The 20,746-nt window shown below is 32.7% G+C and overlaps 1 protein-coding gene across 1 annotated transcript in view; it reads left to right on the top strand.

Moving 5' to 3' along the window:
* The window catches only part of slco3a1a (solute carrier organic anion transporter family member 3A1a), a 73,649-nt gene that overhangs the window by 15,843 nt on the left and 37,060 nt on the right, over positions 1–20,746 (top strand). The window lies entirely within an intron of this gene.

Genomic DNA, 20,746 nt, shown 5'->3' with positions numbered 1-20,746 from the left:
TGATGCGCCTGTATGCATGTTTCATATGATTACATAATCGGAGAATATTTGTTTTCTATTTGAGTTGGTTCATGTAAAAGTAGACATTTCACTCTCTCTCTCTATAAGGCAAATATATACAGTTTCGAGGTTTCGCACTCAAGTTCAGAGACCGAGACGGCAGAAAGCACATCCTGTTTGCTTTCATTATTTTACAAAAGCACAAAGTTTCGTTGTTACTCTGAATGCACACAAATAAACATAGAGTCAAGTGGAATTCTTCCACTTTCTTCCATAGTTTGGTAACTAGTGGGTTTTTTAGCCTTAACTTTGTCACCAAGGATTTTCCAGAGATTTTCATTTGAGTTTGGGTTTCATTATTTCAATGTTCTTAGCTTAAGGAACTTCTTTAGCTGTTTTGCATTTGTGACGGGGGCATTGTCTTGCATGAAAGTTGTAGGCTAATTGGAAGATGTTTGCAGGGAAGGTACTCTGTTGCTGAAGGAGGTTCTGATACACATTTGCGTTCACCCTGCCATGTATCTGTTGAAGAGGCCCAACTCCTGCTGCAGAAAACAAACCACAAACCAAAACACCTCCTCCTTCACCTTTCACAGACTTCTTTATGTACTTTGGCTTTAGTCTTACCCCAGTTTGTCACCGAACAAAATGTTCCCATCAGACCCAAATAAATTAAACCTTCTCTCATCACCTTAGTAAACTTTGGAGCAATTTTCTTCTCTCCACACAACATGCTCCTCAGTAAAGGTGAGATTAGCCTTTTGATTCTTTCTGCTGATGAGAGGTTTGGTCACTTTAGAATGCACTTTCAGTCTGACTTGCCTTAAACTTGCCGAGACAGATCCTTACTAGTTCAACACTGAACTGGCAAGCAGTTCCAGCTGCAGTGTTGAACCGATTGGCCATTGAGAGTCTCTGCACTATCCTGTCTTAGTGTGCTGTCTTCTACATGGACTACGAGCCTTTTTGGGGGACTTGAATTAGTTTTGTTTTAATTTATTCATTTATATAGCACCTTACACGCTATACAGTAGCTCCAAAGTGCTGTACAATACAGTGGAAAGCAGAAGAACAACTAAACAAAACATAAAACATCAATATACCAATGTACTAAAAATCCAGAGAGTACAAATATGATTTTAAATAATCCCTTAAAAACAACATTAAAGGTTTAGTTCCAGAACAAAAATTTACAGATAATGTACTCACCCCAAAATATTCATGCCCTCAGTCGTAAGGAAATTATGTTTTTTGATTTGAAAACATTTCAGGAATTATCTCCATATAGTGGACTGCAATGGTGCCCACGAGTTGAAAGGTCCAAAATGCAGTTTAAATGCAGCTTCAAAGGGCACTAAACAATCCCAGCCGATGAATAATGGTCTTATTTAGCGAAACGATCTGCCATTTTCCAAAAAAATAAAAAATTATATACTTTTTAACCTCAAATGCTCTCAACTCAGTCTTATATTTGCCTTCAACTTTAAAATTGTCCTACTTCGCTGCATAAGTACTGACCCAGTGTTTACAATGTGAAAATGCAAACAAGGTCTTACGCCTTCACAAAAAAGGTAAAATGGTGATGTAGGATGATTTTAAATTTGGAGGAGAAAATGAGATGGGAGTTTTACGTCCTACCCTAACTGTATTGACCCGGATTACACAGAGAACGTATGTGCATCACAGAGCTAGACAAGATGAGCATTTGAGGTTAAAAAATATATACATTTAAATTTTTTTAGAACATAACCAGTCGTTTCGCTAATTAGACTCTTCTTCCTCGGCTGGGATCGGGTAGAGCCCTTTGAAGCGGCATTTAAACTGTATTTTGGACGTTCGGGCACTATAAAAGTCCATTATATGGAGAGAAATCTTAAAAAAAAACTGGAAATTGGATGGATTACTGGCTGCTGAAAATGTAGCTTTGCCATCAAAGGAATATATTACATTTTTAAATATGTTAAAATTGAAAAAGTTATTTTGTATTAAAAAAAAACATATAATTAACTATATTAATGTTTTATTGTATTTTTTATTAAATAAATGCGGCATTGGTGGGCATAAAAACATGTAAACAGTTTACCAACCAAAAAAAAAAAAAAAAAAAAAACTTCAAATGAAAGTATAAATACATCATATTTACACTCATTCCAGGTCAGGACTTGTATTTCCACCGAACTATTCTGAAAGACAGTCTTAGATATGAAGATATAGCTTACTTGGTTGATTTTGCAGTTGTCAGGGTAACAAGAACAAGGCAAATTTCATGTTCACAGATAAGAAGAAACATAATTCATACAGGTACATGCAGCCAGTCTTATCAAAGCACAGAGATTCTATGTCTGAAAGGAAGTGGGCCATGGTTTGTTTCCCATGCATGCATCTCAGTGATGAAGAAGAGAAGATAATGTTGAAAAGGAAGTGCCTTCAGTCACTGTTTGATGCTGTGATGCTTTACAGGTTCCTCATCAAACAGCCGCGAAAGTGATGTGGAGTTTAAAATCACGCATTTTAACAATATGTGACCCTGGACCACAAAACGTGTCATAAGTGTCAATTTTTCGCTTTACTGAAAGCTGAATAAATAAGTTTCCATCGAAAGTTTGTTAGGATAGAACAATATTTAGCCGAGATACAACTATTTCAGTATGTGGAATCTGAGGGTGCAAAAAAAAAATCAAAATATTGAGAAAATCGCCTTTAAAGTTGTTTAAGTTCTTTGCATTGCATATTACTAATCAAATATTAAGTTTTGATATATTTACAGTTTTACAAAATATCTTCATGGAACAATCTTTACTTAATTTCCTAATGATTTTTGGCATAAAAGAAAAATCTACAATTTTGATCCACACAGTGTATTTTTGGCTATTGCTACAAATAAACCCCAGCGACTTAAGACTGGTTTTGTGGTCCAGGGTCACATATATGTAATTGCTTACAATATAAGTTTGAAATAAGGTCAGAGGGGTTTTATTTTATTTTATTTTATTTTATTTTGTCTTTTGCAAGTGTATAAAGTATTGATTATATCATCTGTCAGGTTTATTCTCAAGTTGTGTAAGATCTTACAGGATTTCCTGTCCAGCTCTGTTTCTTACCTCAGCTCTTGTTCAAAGTTCTTTTACACATGCATCAGCAACAAACCAGCATTTCAGAAGGCTTTTGGGCAAGCACAGTGCTTGTTTGACAGTGAGCAGTAGGAAATGGACACACACTGATTTCAGTTTGCGAGCTCAGAGGGAGATTTGGAGCTGTGTTTTTCCGATAAGCCGCACGACAGAGTTTGAAGGCAAACAAGCAGCGTTTCGTTTGGGAACAATGTTGTATTGTAGTGGAAGCTGCACTCAGCTGATCATCTAAATCCCCGTGCTGCAGGCATGGCATGTGCTGCGTGAATGGGCCAGATTGTTCAGACATCACCAAGATTTCTTTTTTTTTAACGTTCTGCTAATATATTCTCAATCTGCAACACAACAACATAGCTTGTGTAATTGTTTTTCCTCTTGCAGAAACTGTTGAGTGTAATTTGCAATGCACATAGGCTAGATGTTGGCCTCAAATGAGTCAAACATCACATGTCTTTAAAATAAACTAAAACCATCATATCATCATCAAACCATCTAAAATCATATCGATGCTTTGTGGTTTATGCCACATGTATTGTGGTCTACAGCCATGGCTCATACTATTTGGGGAAGATATTTTCAGAGTACTTGTGTCAGCCTTCACTCAGTGTTGGGAAAGCTCTGGACTAAAGCTGTATGATTTATTGAATATTTACTGTATATTTACACTGATTTGGTGGAGATATATAAAACTAGACAATGTTGTCAATAAATACTGCAGTGATTTTAATAATTAACAACATATGGTGTGTTTTGAAGCATGGTAGCTGGTTTGAACTGGTCCTTAGTTGGTCATGAGATGGTTTAAGCTGGTCCTAAGCTGGTTTTGAGCAGGAGCTACACTGTAAAAAAACTATTTGTTGACTCAACTTAAAATAATTTGTTACCCGGCTGCCTTAAAATTTTAAGTTCAGTCAATTAAAAAAAGTTTAGTCAACTTGAAATGTTAAGTTGTACTATGTGACAACTTAGATATTTGAGTTCAACTTAAAATTTTAAGTCAGCCGGTAACAAACCCAGCTTATAAGTATAACAAACCAAATTTTTGTAGTAGTCAACGAAAATATCTAAGTTGTCACTTAGTACAACTTAACATTTCAAATTGACTAAATTTATTTGATTTGACTGAACTTAAATTATTTTAAGTTGACTCAAATTGTTTTTGTTTTTTTTTGTTATGTTTTTTTTTTATCAGGACCAGCTTAAACCAGCTCAAACCAGTTACCATGCTTTAAAACACACCTAACTAGCATATGCTGTTTTTTCAACAGGGTGGTTATGTTTCCAAATTTAGATGAATTAATAAACTAGTTTCCTGGTCTCATGAATTAGCATGAGAGTGTTAAGAAGATGTTTTAATAACATCTTTGATAAACTAATAAAAATAGTAATAAAAGTGGTAATAAAAATAGTATCAGGTTTATAAATATGTATAGTCTAAAATCTATAATGTATAAAAATAGTTTTTGTCTATTATGCTTACCAAAGCTGCATTTGTTTGATCAAAAATACAGTTAAAACAGTGAAATATTATTACAAATTTAAATAATTCTTATATATTTTAATATATTTTTAAAACAGTTTATTTCTGTGATTGCAAAAGCAGAATTTCTAGCAGAATTGTCATGTAATCTTTCTAAAATCATTCTAATATGCTGATTTAGTACTTATTGTTTTTGGGGCTTTTTTATTAAAATCAATGTTGAAAGTTTGTGCTTGCATTTTTGTGGAATTGTTAGAAATTTACTAGCATTGTAAATGTCTTTACTGTCACTTTTGATCAATTTAATGCATCATTGCTGAAAAAAAAACTATAATTTTCCTAAAAAAAACAAAAACATGAATGGTACTTTATATATACTACTGATTAGAATAGTATACATTAATACATTATGTATATATATATATATATATAGTTATTATTTATAAAGTCAATTAGATTTAAACAATATAGACATATACATACATACATATATATATATATATATATATACAATTTTTATTCATTGTTTTAGTAAAAGGTGAGAATATTTTTTTATTAACTGATTAAATGTAATTTAAATTATGTAATCAGATTCCAAAAACTTTACTTTTTTATTGATTACATAATTACATATTATTTAGACAATAGCAATAAATTGTTCATAATTTATTGGTTCTCCCTAATTCTTCTTTTTCATCTTTAAAATGTTTTTTTCTAAAATAGCCTTTTGTCCTTAAAACATATTAAAATGCCTAAATTCCCATTCCCAAATGTTTTTGTCATCTGAACCTATTTCATCTAATATTTAAGTAAGAGTTTAAGTGTTTTATTTTAATTCGTCTTATTTTAAAATTACATATTTTAATTGTACATTTTTACAATTTAATTAAATATTAGCTTTACGTGAAACTCACGAACCCCCTGCAGTTCCTTTACGAAGCCCAGTTTGGGAAACCTTGACGTAATATAATGTTTAATGAACTTGTTGTTAATTACAATAAATTGAATATGTTTTCTTAATCTTTGTATTTTATATCCAAAATTATCCTATTTAAATCAATGTGATAAATGAGTTAGGTCAAAAATAATCTAAAAGTAATCAAAAAGTAGTCTGATTATATTACCTAAAATGTCTAATGTATTGAGTTCCGTTACTAACTACATTTTTTGTAATCTAATTTAGAATCCGTAATGGACTACAGTTTGTAAGCAATCTACCCAGCTCTGAGCTCTATCATGCAGCTTCATTCTAAACATTCTAAACTCCATTCTAACAGACAAACCTTATATAGAAAACCATATATAGACATTTTAATAGCCTCTGTTACCCTTTACCTTTAATGAGCTCGAACAGACCGCATCATTGTGTCTTTTATTGGCTGTCAGCATCATTGAATGTGGGTTCCAGGTCAGCCTGAACCCACACTGTCATTCTTATCTGCACTCCTGCGGCTTGAACGTCACATCGCACTCATGTGTTTCTGTACGCTTGTGCACTCTCAGCACTTACAGTAAAAAGCCTTCATTAGTGGAGCACAGAGTGGGATCTTATTAAAAAACGTTCATTAGTAGATTCAGTGCTTTAACGCAAGACGCTCTCAAAGAGAAACGAATCTTCATGAAAGATGTTGCACACCTTAGCTTTCAGTGTCTCTATTATTATCCATCAAGTGCTTTGTTAAAATAAGTGCTGGCCTGCTTTTTTTTCTGATGAAATCTGAAAAGAACACTAAATGGAGCTTTTATCCTCAGGAAAGCGGTTTGAGGAATATGCTAATGTCGGATGAGACAATTACCACCTGTTGGCCATAGCAACAGACGATTGACTTACTAAATGGTGATGCAGATTGCTTCGATTAAACAGCTTATTATGAAAATGCAACAAGATGCATGCATGGCATTCAGGTGTTTTCTAATAATGAATTGGTGCAATTTGTGTCCATAACATGTATATGTAAATGAAAGAAAGGCTTTATAAGGGGTGTTTCCTTCAGAGAGGCGAAGGAGACAGAACCTCCTTAAAAATTGGATGAGAAAATAACATGACAATTTTTTTTTAAGTAACATGACAGAAAGCAGTGTCTCCATTGTGCTATGACTGACCTATTGCACTGTTCATGTGATAAAACCTGTATCCGCAAATTAATCTGAATGAATAAATAATGGAATTAATAGAAAAACTAATAAAGTGTAAATACACAACTCACCTACTTAGATGTCACCGCTTTATATCACTCCACATTAAACTTTAAAATGACTTGAAAATATGATCTGTGAGGGTTTTTTAGTAAGCAATCAGCTTGGTGATTGACTGATGATTTGAAAATAAGTTGTTTATTAAATAGATCAGTTAACAATTAAAACATATACATTAAGTATGAAATTTGTTACTGTATTCTTATAGTTATTATTTTGGAATAAATATAAAAATTCCTTTAAAAAAAACACTAAATTATGCAGAAATACACTTTGGTTTAATAAATAGAACATTAGTTACAATAATGTAAAAAAAAAAAAAAATAGAGCCAGTCAAAAGTATTTGAACAGTAAGATTTTTAATGTTTTTTAAAGAAGTCTCTTCTGCTCACCAAGCCTGCATTTATTTGATCCAAAGTACAGCAATAGCAGTAAAATTCTGAAATAGTTTTACTATTTAAAATAACTGTTTTTTATTTGAGTATGTTTTAAAATGTAATTTATTCCTGTGATTTTAAAGCTGAATTTTTAGCATCATTACTCCAGTCACATGATCCTTCAGAAATCATTCTAATATTCTGATTTGCTGCTCAAAAACATTTATTATTATTATTATTATTATTATTATTATTATTATTATTATTATGCTGAAAACAGCCAAGTAGAATTTTCTCAGGTTTATTTTATGAATAGAAAGTTCAGAAAAACAACATTTATCAAAAACTAGAAATCTTTTGTAACATTGTAATGTTTTTATCATCACTTTTCATCAATTTAAAGCATCCTTTCTAAATAAAATCATTAATTTCCCTTAAAAAATTATCTTGACTCCAAGCTTTTAAATGGTATATTATGTTTCAAAAGCATTTTATTTTAGACAAATGCTGATCTTTGGATGTTTTTATTCATCAAAGAATCCTGAAAAAAAATTTACTCAACTGTTTTAAATATTGATAATAATAATAATAACAATAATAATAATAATAATAATAATAATAATGTTTCTTGAACAGCAAATCAGCATATTAGAATGATTTCAGAAAGATCATGTGACACTGAAGACTGGAGTAATGATGCTATAAATTTAGCTTTGATCACAGGAATAAATTACATTTTAAAATTTATTAACATAGAAAGCAGTTATTTTAAATAGTAAAAATATATCTACTTTCGCTGTATTTTGGATCAAATAAATGCAGGCTTGGTGAGCTGAAGAGACGTCTTTAAATAACAATAAAAAATCTCACTGTTCAGAAACTTTTGACCTGTAGTGTAAGTTATTTTTACATTCTTTCTCAACTTTTAAGAAACATGTAGACAGCATTTCCTTCCCCAATAATGGTAAATGAATATTGTAATAAATGTCAAGTTCTGTCATGAAACCCTAGATGGCACCGGGCTGATTGGTCATTAACATGACAACTGATGATATTCACAGTGTTAAACTACATGGCACAAGCTGATTGGTTCATGTTGTGTACGGAGCCAATGAGCTTGCTGCTTTACATTTAAATAGATAATAACATTCACTAGAGCAGTTTGCAGCGCACTTTTCCTCTGAAACCCTTCACCTCCCCAGCTCCACCTGTATAGATTTGCTACGGGTTTTTATATGTGCTATTTGTGCAGCAGTACGTCTTAAATACTCACAGCAGTGTATTGGTGTATGTATTGGCAGTAGAAAATTCCTGTATTTGCTTTGCAACAGTAGCAGCAACAATTCAGCAGTGTAGCAGATCTATTCCGCCAATACCAAATACATTATATACATTATATACAAATATATATATATATATATTGTGGTAATGTTTTTGTCCACATCACCCAGCCTTACAATCAACAGTCCTGAATAGTGTAAGTCAGTATGGAATGCACAAGCACGGTGTTTTACATGTGTGTGTTGTTCAAATGAGACAAGTATATGACAGACGCGAGTGCTTTTAGAGCAGGCTTCTGGATGATCTCTGTAGGAGTGGAGACGTAATTACAGAATGAGGCTGGAATGCCAACCAGCCAGCCATGAGGTAGGTCTGAACTGGCCCAGCAGCACATGCATACCGCACAGCCCTATGAAAAACAACTCCCACAGGGGGAGCATGGCTTTTCCTGCTTCCTTGCAGTAAGCCTCCCACAAATCTGACTGGCGTGCCAAGTGCTTTTCATTAGCAAATGCATAGATTTAAACTATTAGGTCACTATTAGCCCCGCTTCTAATTTTATCTGTAGTATACATGAAGACGGCGTATATGGAGCAGTGTGTTAGTAGCTGCCTTTAGTAGAAACAATAGGTCAAAGGTCACCAGTAAAACCGTTTCTGCAATACTGGCTCAACCTGACTTTACACCTCACAAATGCACCTCTATTACTTTATATATTGTATTTCTTGCATGTTTGAATTTAGATCTCACAATTACAATTATTTCTCATAGTATCTCAAAATGTCTATATATCCAACTTGTTCTCATGACGAAAAGATACCTGTGGGATAACCTTTCCGCAAGACGCGAAGTATGTACCAGTGAGTACATATCACTGCAGTTTCCAGAGGCTGTAAAGCAGAGAGCACTTGTAATCATTTTCATACACAGTTATGATTACAGCTCCATATGTTTCGCTTTCCAGATATAACAAGCTTGCTCGGTAGCTCAACCGGCACGAAATTAGACTTAGGATGCAGAACGAAGGAGCTGAAATATGAGAGATCGAAAAACAAGCTAAAACGGCATGCTTGCAAATGTCAGAACTGCAGTGTACACTCATCTATTCCTGGGGGGGAAAACGAACGCTCTTTTAGCGTGTAAAATGTAATGTAAAACGCGTAAAATGTTCCCATAGGTACGTTTTCGTCATGATATCAGGCTCTGTATATCTCTCAATTGCAAGTTTATTTCTCATAATAAGGACTTTGGATTTCGCAATGTGACTAAAGCTGTGTTTCCATTACAGATTTGCACAAAACTTTTACAATATATTATAAATGTCGCTAAAAAGTATTGCGTTTCCATTAAGTGATGTTACATGACTAAAACGTATTTTTTTCCTCTCACGATAAGTCATGGCGACAGATGTTGGTAGGTTTAAGTACAATATATCACAGCCACCGCTGTAGGCATTCATTTTAATTGACGTAGGGGTGTATCTTTAGCGAAGTAGCACAGAGAGCCGCTTCTGAAACAGTTAGAAAGAATTTCCTTTTTCAAATTGCCTGAAAAACCACCTCATGTGAGCATAGAAACTTTTTTATTATATATGGGAATTTTTGCAGAATTGACGTGTTTTCGTTGGTTGCATTTTCAATTTGCAATTTTAGTTTGCGCAATTTGAAGGGTATTGGAAATGCAGCTGATGTCTCGCAATTGCAACGGATCTCAAAATGTCATTTAATGTCTCAGAATGTGAAGTTAAACCTAAAACTTTATTTATTTTACTTGTGAATTTGCATCTCACAGTTTGGCTTTATATCTTTTTATATTGTGACGTGATATCTAAAAATGGAACTTAATTGCAAAATGTAGTCACATTGTGAGATATTAAGTTTGTTTTTTAGATATAAAGTCACTATACAAAATAATAACGTTTCAGCTGTAAGATGTAAAATTACATTGCAAGATATTGAAACTTTTACTTATTGATATTTTGGCTTTCTTTCTCACCATTACTAACTATTTTTTATACTTCTGATTTAATATTTTACAAAAAGTGACTACACACTACCAGTCAAATGTTTTTGAACAATAAGATTTTTAATGTTTTTTTATTTTTTTATTTTTAAAGAAGTCTCTTCTGCTCACCAAGCCACTGCTCACCATTTATTTGATCCAAAGTACAGCAAAAACAGTAAAATTTTTAAATATTTAAATAATTTAACTATTTATAATAAATGCTTTCTATTTGAATATATTTAAAAATATAATTTATTCCTGTGATCAATCAAAGAAATCTGAAAAAAAAATCTACTCTGTTTTTTTAGCTGTTTTTATGATTTCTGAAGGATCATGTGACTGGAGTAATGATGCTAAAAATTCAGCTCTGAAATCACAGGAATAAATTACATTTTAAAATATATTTAAAAAAAATTTAAATAATAAAAATATTTCAAAATTGTGTTGTGTTTGCTGTACTTTGGATCAAATAAATACAGGCTTGGTGAGCAGACGAGACTTATTTAAAAAAAAAAAAAATCATTCTTACTGATTAAAAAACTTATGACTGGTAGTGTACATCTCACAGTTGCACCTTAATCTTAAATGTGACTTTATATCTTGTAACTTCAACTTTACTTATTGTGAATTTATATTTCACAATGCTTAATATGCTTAAAACAATAATAATATGCTTAAAACAGTTGTGACAATTTTGTATTGCAACTTAATTTCTCACATTCTGACTTAATATCTTGCAGTTGAAATTTTTATTTCTATGTCACCATTACAACTATTTTTTATAGTTCTCTTTTAAAGTCATACAAAAATGAATTATGTTGCAACTCTATGTCTCGTAACTGTGACTTTATATCTGATAATTTGATTCTATATCTTACAATGTGACTTCACATCCTGCAGTTGTGATGTGATATGTATGACACTTCACTTTTAAAGCAGAACTGCAGGTAGACAACGCTTCTGTACGATGATTTTGTTTTTAGTGCCTCAGCATTTGGGCATTGGACTAAAGCAAACAAACACAGACAGGGGTCAGGACTCAAAATGGACGCTGTTCCCAGAGCTCTTGTAACCTTTTGCAGTCCATTGCTAATTTTGGGTGTTCCCACAGGGGCTTGACTGTAGAAATTCACAGCATGTACATGCAGGGATCAGGGTATTGCCATGATAGTCAGGAACGCTTGAACCCCACTGAACTGGCTCTCTTCATGCTTTACAAGCTTTTACAGTGTCAGTAACATGATTCCTGTATGTTGAGGGGACAGCAGCTGTAGACAGGGCTTATTCAAACACATTAGCCTGCTTGCGTTTGAATATCCGGTTTCTAGCCACTGATAAAAATCAATACATCCACAGAAATTTCCAGACAAATGTGCAACAAAGATTACAAAAACTACGGATTCTAAAACTCTGATTTGTTGATAAGTATCACCAAAACATTGAGGAAAAAATTCCTTATAATGTTGTGTGAACACAAAACATTTTGCAGAAAGTAAAACATCAACAATAAAAAACTGAAATACAGACTGTAGTTAACACAGTGGCAAACGTGAAGGCTGTTTGTTTTTGTCTCTGGTTAGGCGGTTCTGGGAAGACTTAACCCAGACCTGCTCTGGGCTTCGTCACACCACCCAGGCCAAAGAAGATATGACAGATAAGTGGCTGATGGAGGCAGGGGAGACCAAGTTCCTGCTTTATTCTGCTATAGATTTAGATGCAGGACACTGGCAAATGTCTTTAAAGTATAAAACACAGGCATCATATTCAAAATGTGAACATTTATAAGCATAATGCAATTTGTTGAGGCATTTCTAATTTATGCATGCATCCTTCTGCGTATAGGTACACTTAGTCATTTTTCTTCTTTAAACTATGTATTTACCCCTTGAGAATTTAAAATAAAAGATATTAAATATTTATATTTAATAATATAGTTATCACGGCTTGTTTACAACAGTATTAGAAATTGAAAACTTTTTCTTTTGCATGATCTACTCTGAAAATCCAAGATAAATGCCAAAATACAGTCAAACCAAAAATTATTTAGAAACCAGTAGAGAATTTTTGATATAAATATATATTTTTTACTAGTGAGGATAGCAAAGTAAAGTAAACTCTGACATATTATACACAAAAATTCTTCATACAGTAGTCTACCAGAAAAAATTATTTGATTTGACACTTTAACCTGACCATGTTTTGTTTCATATCTTTCTATCAAAGTTATCTGACATTATCAAGATGAATTTGTTCTGACACAGTTTAACTCTTGAGTTCTTGTCATATTTTATTACCATTTTCTTAACTATAGTGAATAAACTGTGATAATGTGAGAAATAGTGAAGGTGTCTGAATACATTTTGGCTTGATTGTAAATGCAAAACATTACTGAGTGTACCTTTTAACCTTAAAGACCCGAGGACAAACATGATCATTACTATTACAGTGATTTATATTTAAAAGAACAGTTTACCAAAAAACAGCGATGTAGGATGATTTTGACGTTGAAGAAGAAAACGAGATGGGAGTTTTTCAACATACCCTAACTGTATTGACCCGGATTACACAGACTGTGCATGCACATCGCAGAGCTAGACAAGACAAGTAAGTGAGGTTAAAAAAGTATATAAATTCTTAATTTGCCATAGTCGTGTGCATTACTTGGTGTTTTTTGAGAAGATTTTATCAGCTGTTTAGACTCATTCTGACAGCACCCATTCACTGCAGAGAATCGGTTGGTGAACAACTGACAAAAAATGCTCAATTTCTCCAAATCTGTTCTAATTAAAGAAACACACCACTTTTTTGGAAAATAGGCTCATTGTCCAACTCCCCTAGAGTTAAACAGTTGAGTTTTACCAATTTTAAATCCATTCAGCTGATCTCCGGGTCTGGCGGTAGCACTTTTAGCATAGCTTAGCATAGATCATTGAATCTAATTGGACTGTTAGCATCTCGCTCAAAAATGACCAAAGAGTTTCGATATTTTTATTTAAAACTTTACTTGAGTTACATCATGTACTAAGACTGACGGGAAATGAAAAGTTGTGATTTTCTTGGCTGATATGACTATGAAATGAGCCTATTTTCAAAAAAAAGTGGAATGTTCATCATGTACAAGACTGACACCAAATTTTATTATTACTATTACTTTATTACTTTAAAAGTTCAGATGCTTCTTCGTGAAGTTATCAGAAATACCTTGATAATGATTATCAATACTGGCAAATTCAATCGGATGCAATCTTTTGAACATTGAACTTATTTCTGCTATATCTGCTGTTTATCTGAGTGATTATATTTATCTGAAGCCACTGAGAGATGACAAATGCGTCCTTAAAGGGACAGTTCATCCAAAAATTCTGTCATTAATTTCTCACCCTCATGTTGTATTTTTGATTAAATCAAATGTGTGTTTTGCTGTCTAAGCAGGGACAGAAAGCTCTCAAATTTCATCAAAAATATCTTAATTTGTGTTATGAAGATGAACGAAGGTGTTATGGATTTGGAACGACATGAGGGTGAGTATTTAATGACAGAATTTTTATTTTTGGGTGAACTGTCTCTTTAAGAGACACATCAGCATGGCTGCTGTAATGTTTTGACTTCACCCCCTGCCATCAGCCACGCATGCTCATAAGCTACTGAAGCGCTGCACATGTAATGTCATCTTGAAGGATTAGATTCTAAATGGGTTTTTCCATCTCGCCGATAAGCTTCGTGCCAAGACCGCGCCTTTCTAACTCCTGTTTGTTTAATTTGAGAACAATGAACGTTGTCATCTCTTGCTCTGCGGGGGTGAGAGAACAGACTCCAGCAGTCCTTTCTTCCAGACAAACCCATTCTTTTCAGTCTCCTGTCAACTCCTGCATTATTTTGCAAGATAAATGTAACCAAGCCTCTCTTTAAGTTAGTCTCAAGTGCTTTGCTGCATACTTTTTTAGAGTAATTAACAGTAGCACATAGTCAGGAATGTCATGCACCTCTTTTTTTTGGAGGTAAGCCAGAGTTTCCTTAGGTAAGACATGGCCAGATATTTTTTGTGGTTATTGTGCACTTGCATTTAATATTATTTATATATAAATATTTTTAAATTGAAGTATTATATTTACCACAACGTTTCGGAGAAGCAAATTTTGACGTACATGCTGGAGAGTTTGGTGGGAGAGTTGCATTATAAACTCCCTTGGCTCAAAAATCTGGTAGTTTGAAGGCTTTGACACTTCTGCAGAAGAAGGCTAGCAGGTAAAGAAGGGATGTATGCTACTTAGAAACTAATCACGTGGGCAGAAAGCAGTGCTAAGATGATTATGTTGAGGAGAACGTTAGCGAAGCCCGATAGAAGGCACACTGCCTTTGAACTTGGATGAAATTGTGATTCATTTAAATGGAACAAAGGCAGACTTCAAGATTAGGATTAAGACTGCATTAAAATTAGATTGAGTAACATCATTGGAATCATCTGGCGTCACTCGCTTTACTTAATCCTGTCACTGGTCAATCCTGCTCACCAATGAGACTAAACAAATCCTAGGTAATAGAAAAGAGCTACTTTCCCTTCCAAACAATCTGTGCTAACCCCAGACAGCCATTCAGCCGTGCTACTTTAACTACTTAAACCATTTCATTTGCTCTTCATTATAATACTCATTGTTATAAAAAGACCAGAAATGACAAATGAGGAAAGATCTTTTTTGATTTCCATTTATTGATGCTTCCATCCAACTCCACTAGCTTTAAAGGATATGATGTCAAGTCTTGTTACATGCAGACACAAGCCAGATCTATGCGTCCTACTGGCTGCTCCTAATTGTGATTTTCTGTTTACATGCTCTGAAATGCTTGTAGCCCTGTCAAAAAAGGTTTGTTGGAGATGTGAGATGTGATGATCTAGTCGTCCAGAAAACTGCTTGGGAACTTTCAACCACACCAGTTGTATGAATGTCATTGCATAAGGAAGTTTTGCTGAAGCTTTTAACCAAATAGTGTCAAGTTAATTTTTTTGTGGATATATGAAGTTCATTACATTGACTATAAATGTGTTCTACAAATGTTTGAAATCCACAAAATTTCCAAATGCATTTTGTCCTAATTCTGAGCCATTTTAGTAGTTGTTTTAGCAATAAAAACATAAAGAAGATAATATTTTCTTACAAAAGTATAGCTTTTTTGTTGTTTATTTCATTTTGTTTTGGTTTAAAAAGTATACTTTTTTTTGTTTTTTTTTTTTTTTTTTAGTTTTGTTTTGGTGCGGTGTGGTTTAAAAAGTGTAATTTGTTTTATTTTGTTGTGGATTGGCTTTATTTGTTATGTGTTTATTTTGTTTTACTTTGGTTTGGTTGGATTTGTTATTTTGGTTAATTTTGCTTTTTGTTCAGTTTTGTTTTGTTTTGCATGTTTAAAGTGTGCTTTGTTTTATTTTACTTTGGTTTGGTGGTTTTTTTTAGTTGTTCTTTGCTTTGCCTTTTGTTCAGTTTGAACAAAATTGAGACAAATAAAACATTTTGGTGTTTGGTTTGTTTTGCTTTTTGTTCAATTTTGATTTGGTTAATTTTGCTTTTTGTTCAGTTTTGTTTTTTTGTTTTGTTTTGCTTTGCTTTGAAAGTGTACTTTGTTTTATTTTACTTCTGTTGTATTTATTTGTTTTGTATTGTTTTTGCTTGGCTTTTTTGTTTAATTTTGGTTTGTTTTTATTTGTTAATTGTTTTGTTCTGCTCTTTGCTCAATTTTGTTTTGGTTAGGTTTGATTTTATTTGCTTTTTTCCTTTTGTTTTTGGTTTGTTTGGTTAATTTTGCTTTGTTCAGTTTTTTTCCAGTTTTGTATTGGTTTGTTTTGGTTTGGTTTTATTTGTTTTTTGTTCAGTTTTGGGTTGCTTTATCTGCTGTTGTTTTGTTTTACTTGTGTACTTTGTTTTATTTTGTTGTGGTTTTGCTTTATTTGTTATTTGTTTAGTTACACTTTTTTGCTTTAACAAGCGTACTTTCTTTTATTTTGCTTTGATTTAGTTTTATTTGCTATTTGTTTTTTGTTTTGCTTTTTGTTCAGTTTTGGTTTTGTTTGTTTTTGTTTTGTTTAGTTGTGTCTTTTTGTTCAGCTTTGGGTTTTTTGTCTTGTTTTGCTCTTTGGGTTTAATTTTATTTGCTTTTGGTTTGTTTGGTTAATTTTGTTCAGTTGTTCAGTTTTTTTCCCCCAGTTTTGGATTTGTTTTTGTTTGTTTTTTTGTTTGTTTTTGTTTTTTATTATTATTTGTTTTTCTTCAGTTTTGGGTTGGTTTTATCTGCTGTTTTTGTTTTGCTTTTTACTTTTGTTGTGGTTTTGTTTGTTTTTGTTTTGTCTTTTTGTTCAGCTTTGGGGGTTTTTTGTCTTGTTTTGATTTGGTTTGCTTTTTGTTCACTTTTGGTTTGGTTTGCTTATGGCATGTGATTTATGCTCCCTATATCATGTTTGTGTGTGAAGATACAAGCCTGTGTTTGTGTGTTAAGATATAAGCCTGTGTTTTATTATATTTTTAGCCTATTTGTATTTTTTTTCTTTTTAAATGAAGTGCCTAGTGCCATGATATTCATAGTTTTTTAGTGACTGAAGTGTTCAAATACATTTTGTGGATGCTCAGACTTTTGGGCACAAATCACAGAAATTTTTATTTATTTATTTTTTTTCTCCAGTGAACCATACAGTATAGAGTGCTCAGTCAGAGTACAGCTGTGTCACAGGAGATGGCATTTTGGAAAGCTCTAAATTGGTCACATTTCAAGGGCAGTTTTGAGTATCCCACGAGGCCCAGAGAACTCCAGGAGCGGGTATCTTCTGGGGCTGATGGTGGTCCTGCATCCTCTTCCACTTGCTCACGAATCCACATGACCTTGATAACCCGTTGCTGCGGAAATCTGGGTCACAAGTCTCTGTCTCTGCTGATTACAAAGCGGATTTTTTAGGTGCTGGTGGAAAACATGGGGGGATGGTGGCATTATAAAATACAACACATCAGGGGCTTGTCTGATGCAATCTGGCCTTGAAACTATCGGATTGAGATGCTCAGTCCCTCCTAAGGCACAACAGTTCTCGCTGTCTTTCACTGATCCAGGAAAGTTGGCACTTCAAATCAAGGCTGATTTGATTAGAATAGCCTGTTCTTAGATTCGTGCTGTCACTGGCATTAGTGTAAATACCTGGACTCATTGATTGAGTGGTTTGTAAGTAGAAGCTCTTTAAACTCCTTTCTGTGTGTTCAGCACTTTGCATCAATGCTGATTTGAGGTGTAGGATAAGGTTGTCTAATTAAATGGGTGTGGATCAATAAGGGATGGCTAAAATTATGATATGCAGTGTTCACTCGTATTATTGATTGTCCAGGAAACATCCTCTATCTTTCTCTGAACACGCCTAGCTGAGTAACACAAGAACTATTGGTAGTAAATATTCAGAATGGGATTGCATAATAAATACACCTCTGAGATAATGCACAGCTCAGGTTTCCAACCACAATCACTGTTTATCCAGTGTAAGCCAACAGAGATGCATTTACAGTGACTGAATAAAAACAATACAGACAGCGGATAAATTCTTCCCTTTGTCAGGACTAGTGATTGATTGATATATTGGTCAGGTGGATAAAATGAGAATTGATCTGTGATCTATTCGGACAAAACATAGAATTTTACTATTGGCCATTTATTGGTTGTCTGTTTAGGTTTAGAATAATTTTTGATTGTTTTTAGCATACAAATTTGATATCTTCTTTATTTTATTTATTTATTTATTTTTACTTTTGTTATGTTTTGGTTTGTGTTTTTGTTATTTGTTTATTTTGTTTTCCTTTGCGTAAAAAAAGTGTCATTTGTATTGTTTTATTTTTTGTTTAATTTCATTTCATTTTGTTTTATTACCTTTTTTGTTATTTATTTTGTTTTGCCTAAAAAGTGTACTTTTTGTTTCAATTCTTTTTATGACCTTTTAGTACCATTATTTGTTTATTTTGTTTTGCTTTGGTTAAAATAGTGTACTTTCTTTTTTGTTTTGTTTTTATTTGATTGTATTTTTTATTTTTTTCCTTTTAACTTTTTTTATGCTCTGTTTTCTACCTGTTTTTTGCTTTGCTGTTTAATTTTGTTTTTGTTTTATTTTGTTTTGTTTCATTTTTTTACCTTTTTGTTATTTGTTTATTTTGTTTTGCTTTGCTTAAAACAGTGTGTGATGCTCTTGCATTTAAAACAACTAGTTTCAGTCTTTGTAGTTTTAGTTTATTTGGACAAAATTTTGAATTTTAAAATAGGCCATGTATTGTTTGTTGTCTGTTTAGGTTTATACATATATATATATATATATATATATATATATTGTTTTTGTTTTTTTTGTTTGTTTTTTTTACATTTTTAGCAAGCAAATTTGATATCTTATATTATATTTTTATCAGCGCAGCGGTGTGACACACTCACCTTTGGATATCATCAACACTGACACCTGCCATTAAAACCCCCATTTCAGACCACATTAGTCATGGTACGGCATAATATATGTACATTTAATCTTTAGTTGAGTTCATTACAGTCATGCAACTTTCTAGCAATACTGAAGTTCATACATGCCAGCTCTGGTCTATTTACCGCCTCCCTTCCGGATGCAGTACAATTAGCGCCTAATTACGAATAGCAGGCATGCTTTACCTCCAAGGGGCTTTTTTATTCAGGGCCTGGTTCCTCTCTGGATACAGCTTGGAAGTATCTGGAGACCCGCTTTTGGCACTGTCATACTGGTAATTAGGCCAAGGCACCTGCTGAAGAAGGGTGGACCAGCTGTAGGCAATACTGCGGCCCCCTCCTCCAGTGCAGCTGGAGCTCTTCACCAGTAGGCCCGTGGAGACTTCAGGCCTGCTGCTTCTTCAAGACCGCTGCCTGCTTATCTTCTCTCAGGGCTTTTTGTGCTTTTGGCTCTTAGCCTGAGGGAAACATCTGACACAGCTGCCAAAGTATGCTAGTTCTGCCAGTGGCCAAGAGATAGCTGCTGGCCTTTACTGTATATCTGTCATTCCATCTTTTGGTCTTCGTTGCACTCTTTGCCCTTGTGGTGCAATATAAACAGTCAGGAAGGTCTGTTTGCAAACATGCCAACCCTGGTTTTATAATTTTATTGTATTTATGGTACTGTGAGACTGCCACAAGCTGTTATTATACAACCAACTGCTACAAAGAAAGTGCAATGATGCAGAAGATACAGAGAAATTTGTTATCAGTTCTCTTTTACTGCATTTAGACAAAAGGAAGATTAACACAATGCTGGATTTTTGTATTTTATTTCGTTTTTTTTTCTTTTGACTTTTATGTTTTGTTTTTGTACCCTTTTTGTTATTTGCTTATTTTGTTTTGCTTTGCTTAAAAAAAGTGTAATTTCTTTTGCTTTTTATTTTTTATTTAATTTAGTTTTTTCTTTTGACTTTTGTTAGGTTTTGTTTCGTACCTATTTTGTTATTTGTTGTTATTTGTACTTTAAAAAAAGTGTAAACAGTGTTCTTTTGTTTTGTTGTTTTGTTTTGTTTCATTTTGTTTTATTTTATTACTTTTTGTTATTTGTTTGTTTTGTTTTGCTTTGCTTAAAGAGTGTACTTTGTTTATATTCTATTTTATTTTTTAATTTAAATGTGTAGTTTTTTCTTTTTACTTTTGTTTGGCTGTTCTTTTGCTTTGCCTTAAAAAGTGTGATTTGTTTAGTTTAGTTTAGTTTTCTTTTCTTTTTGTCTCTTAAAAGTGAGAAATTATTACCTTTTTTGTTATTTGTTTATTTTGTTTTGCTTTGCTTAAAAAAAAGTGTACTTTCTTTTTTGTTTTATGTTATTTTTTATTTTGTTTTATTTAGTTTTTTTCTGACTTTTGATATGTTTTGTACTTTTTTTTTTGCTTTGTTGTTTTATTTTTTTTTTCTTTTGACCTTTATGTTTTTTTTGTTTTGCTTTGTTGTTTTATTTTGTTTTTAATTTAATTTAATTTATTTTTTTGTTATTTGTTTATTTTGTTTTGCTTTGCTTAAAAGCATGTACTTTCTTTTTGTTTTTTTATGATATTGTTTTATTTCGTTTTTTCTTTTGAGTTTTGTTGTTTTATTTTGTACCTTTTTGTTTTGCTTTGTTGTTTTATTTTGTTTTTTCTGTTTTGTTTTTTTATTTCATTATATTACCTTTTTGTTACTTGTTTATTTTGTTTTGCTTTGCTTAAAAAAGTACTTTCTTTTTTGTTTTGTTTTTTATTGTATTTTTTATTTTATATTTTTTTTTTTTTTTCTTTTG

Source organism: Labeo rohita, chromosome 18 (genome assembly GCF_022985175.1).
Source record: "Labeo rohita strain BAU-BD-2019 chromosome 18, IGBB_LRoh.1.0, whole genome shotgun sequence".
Taxonomy (NCBI): domain Eukaryota; kingdom Metazoa; phylum Chordata; class Actinopteri; order Cypriniformes; family Cyprinidae; genus Labeo; species Labeo rohita.
Note: the sequence above shows the minus strand (reverse complement) of the source record. Positions and strands in the feature narration are given on the sequence as shown.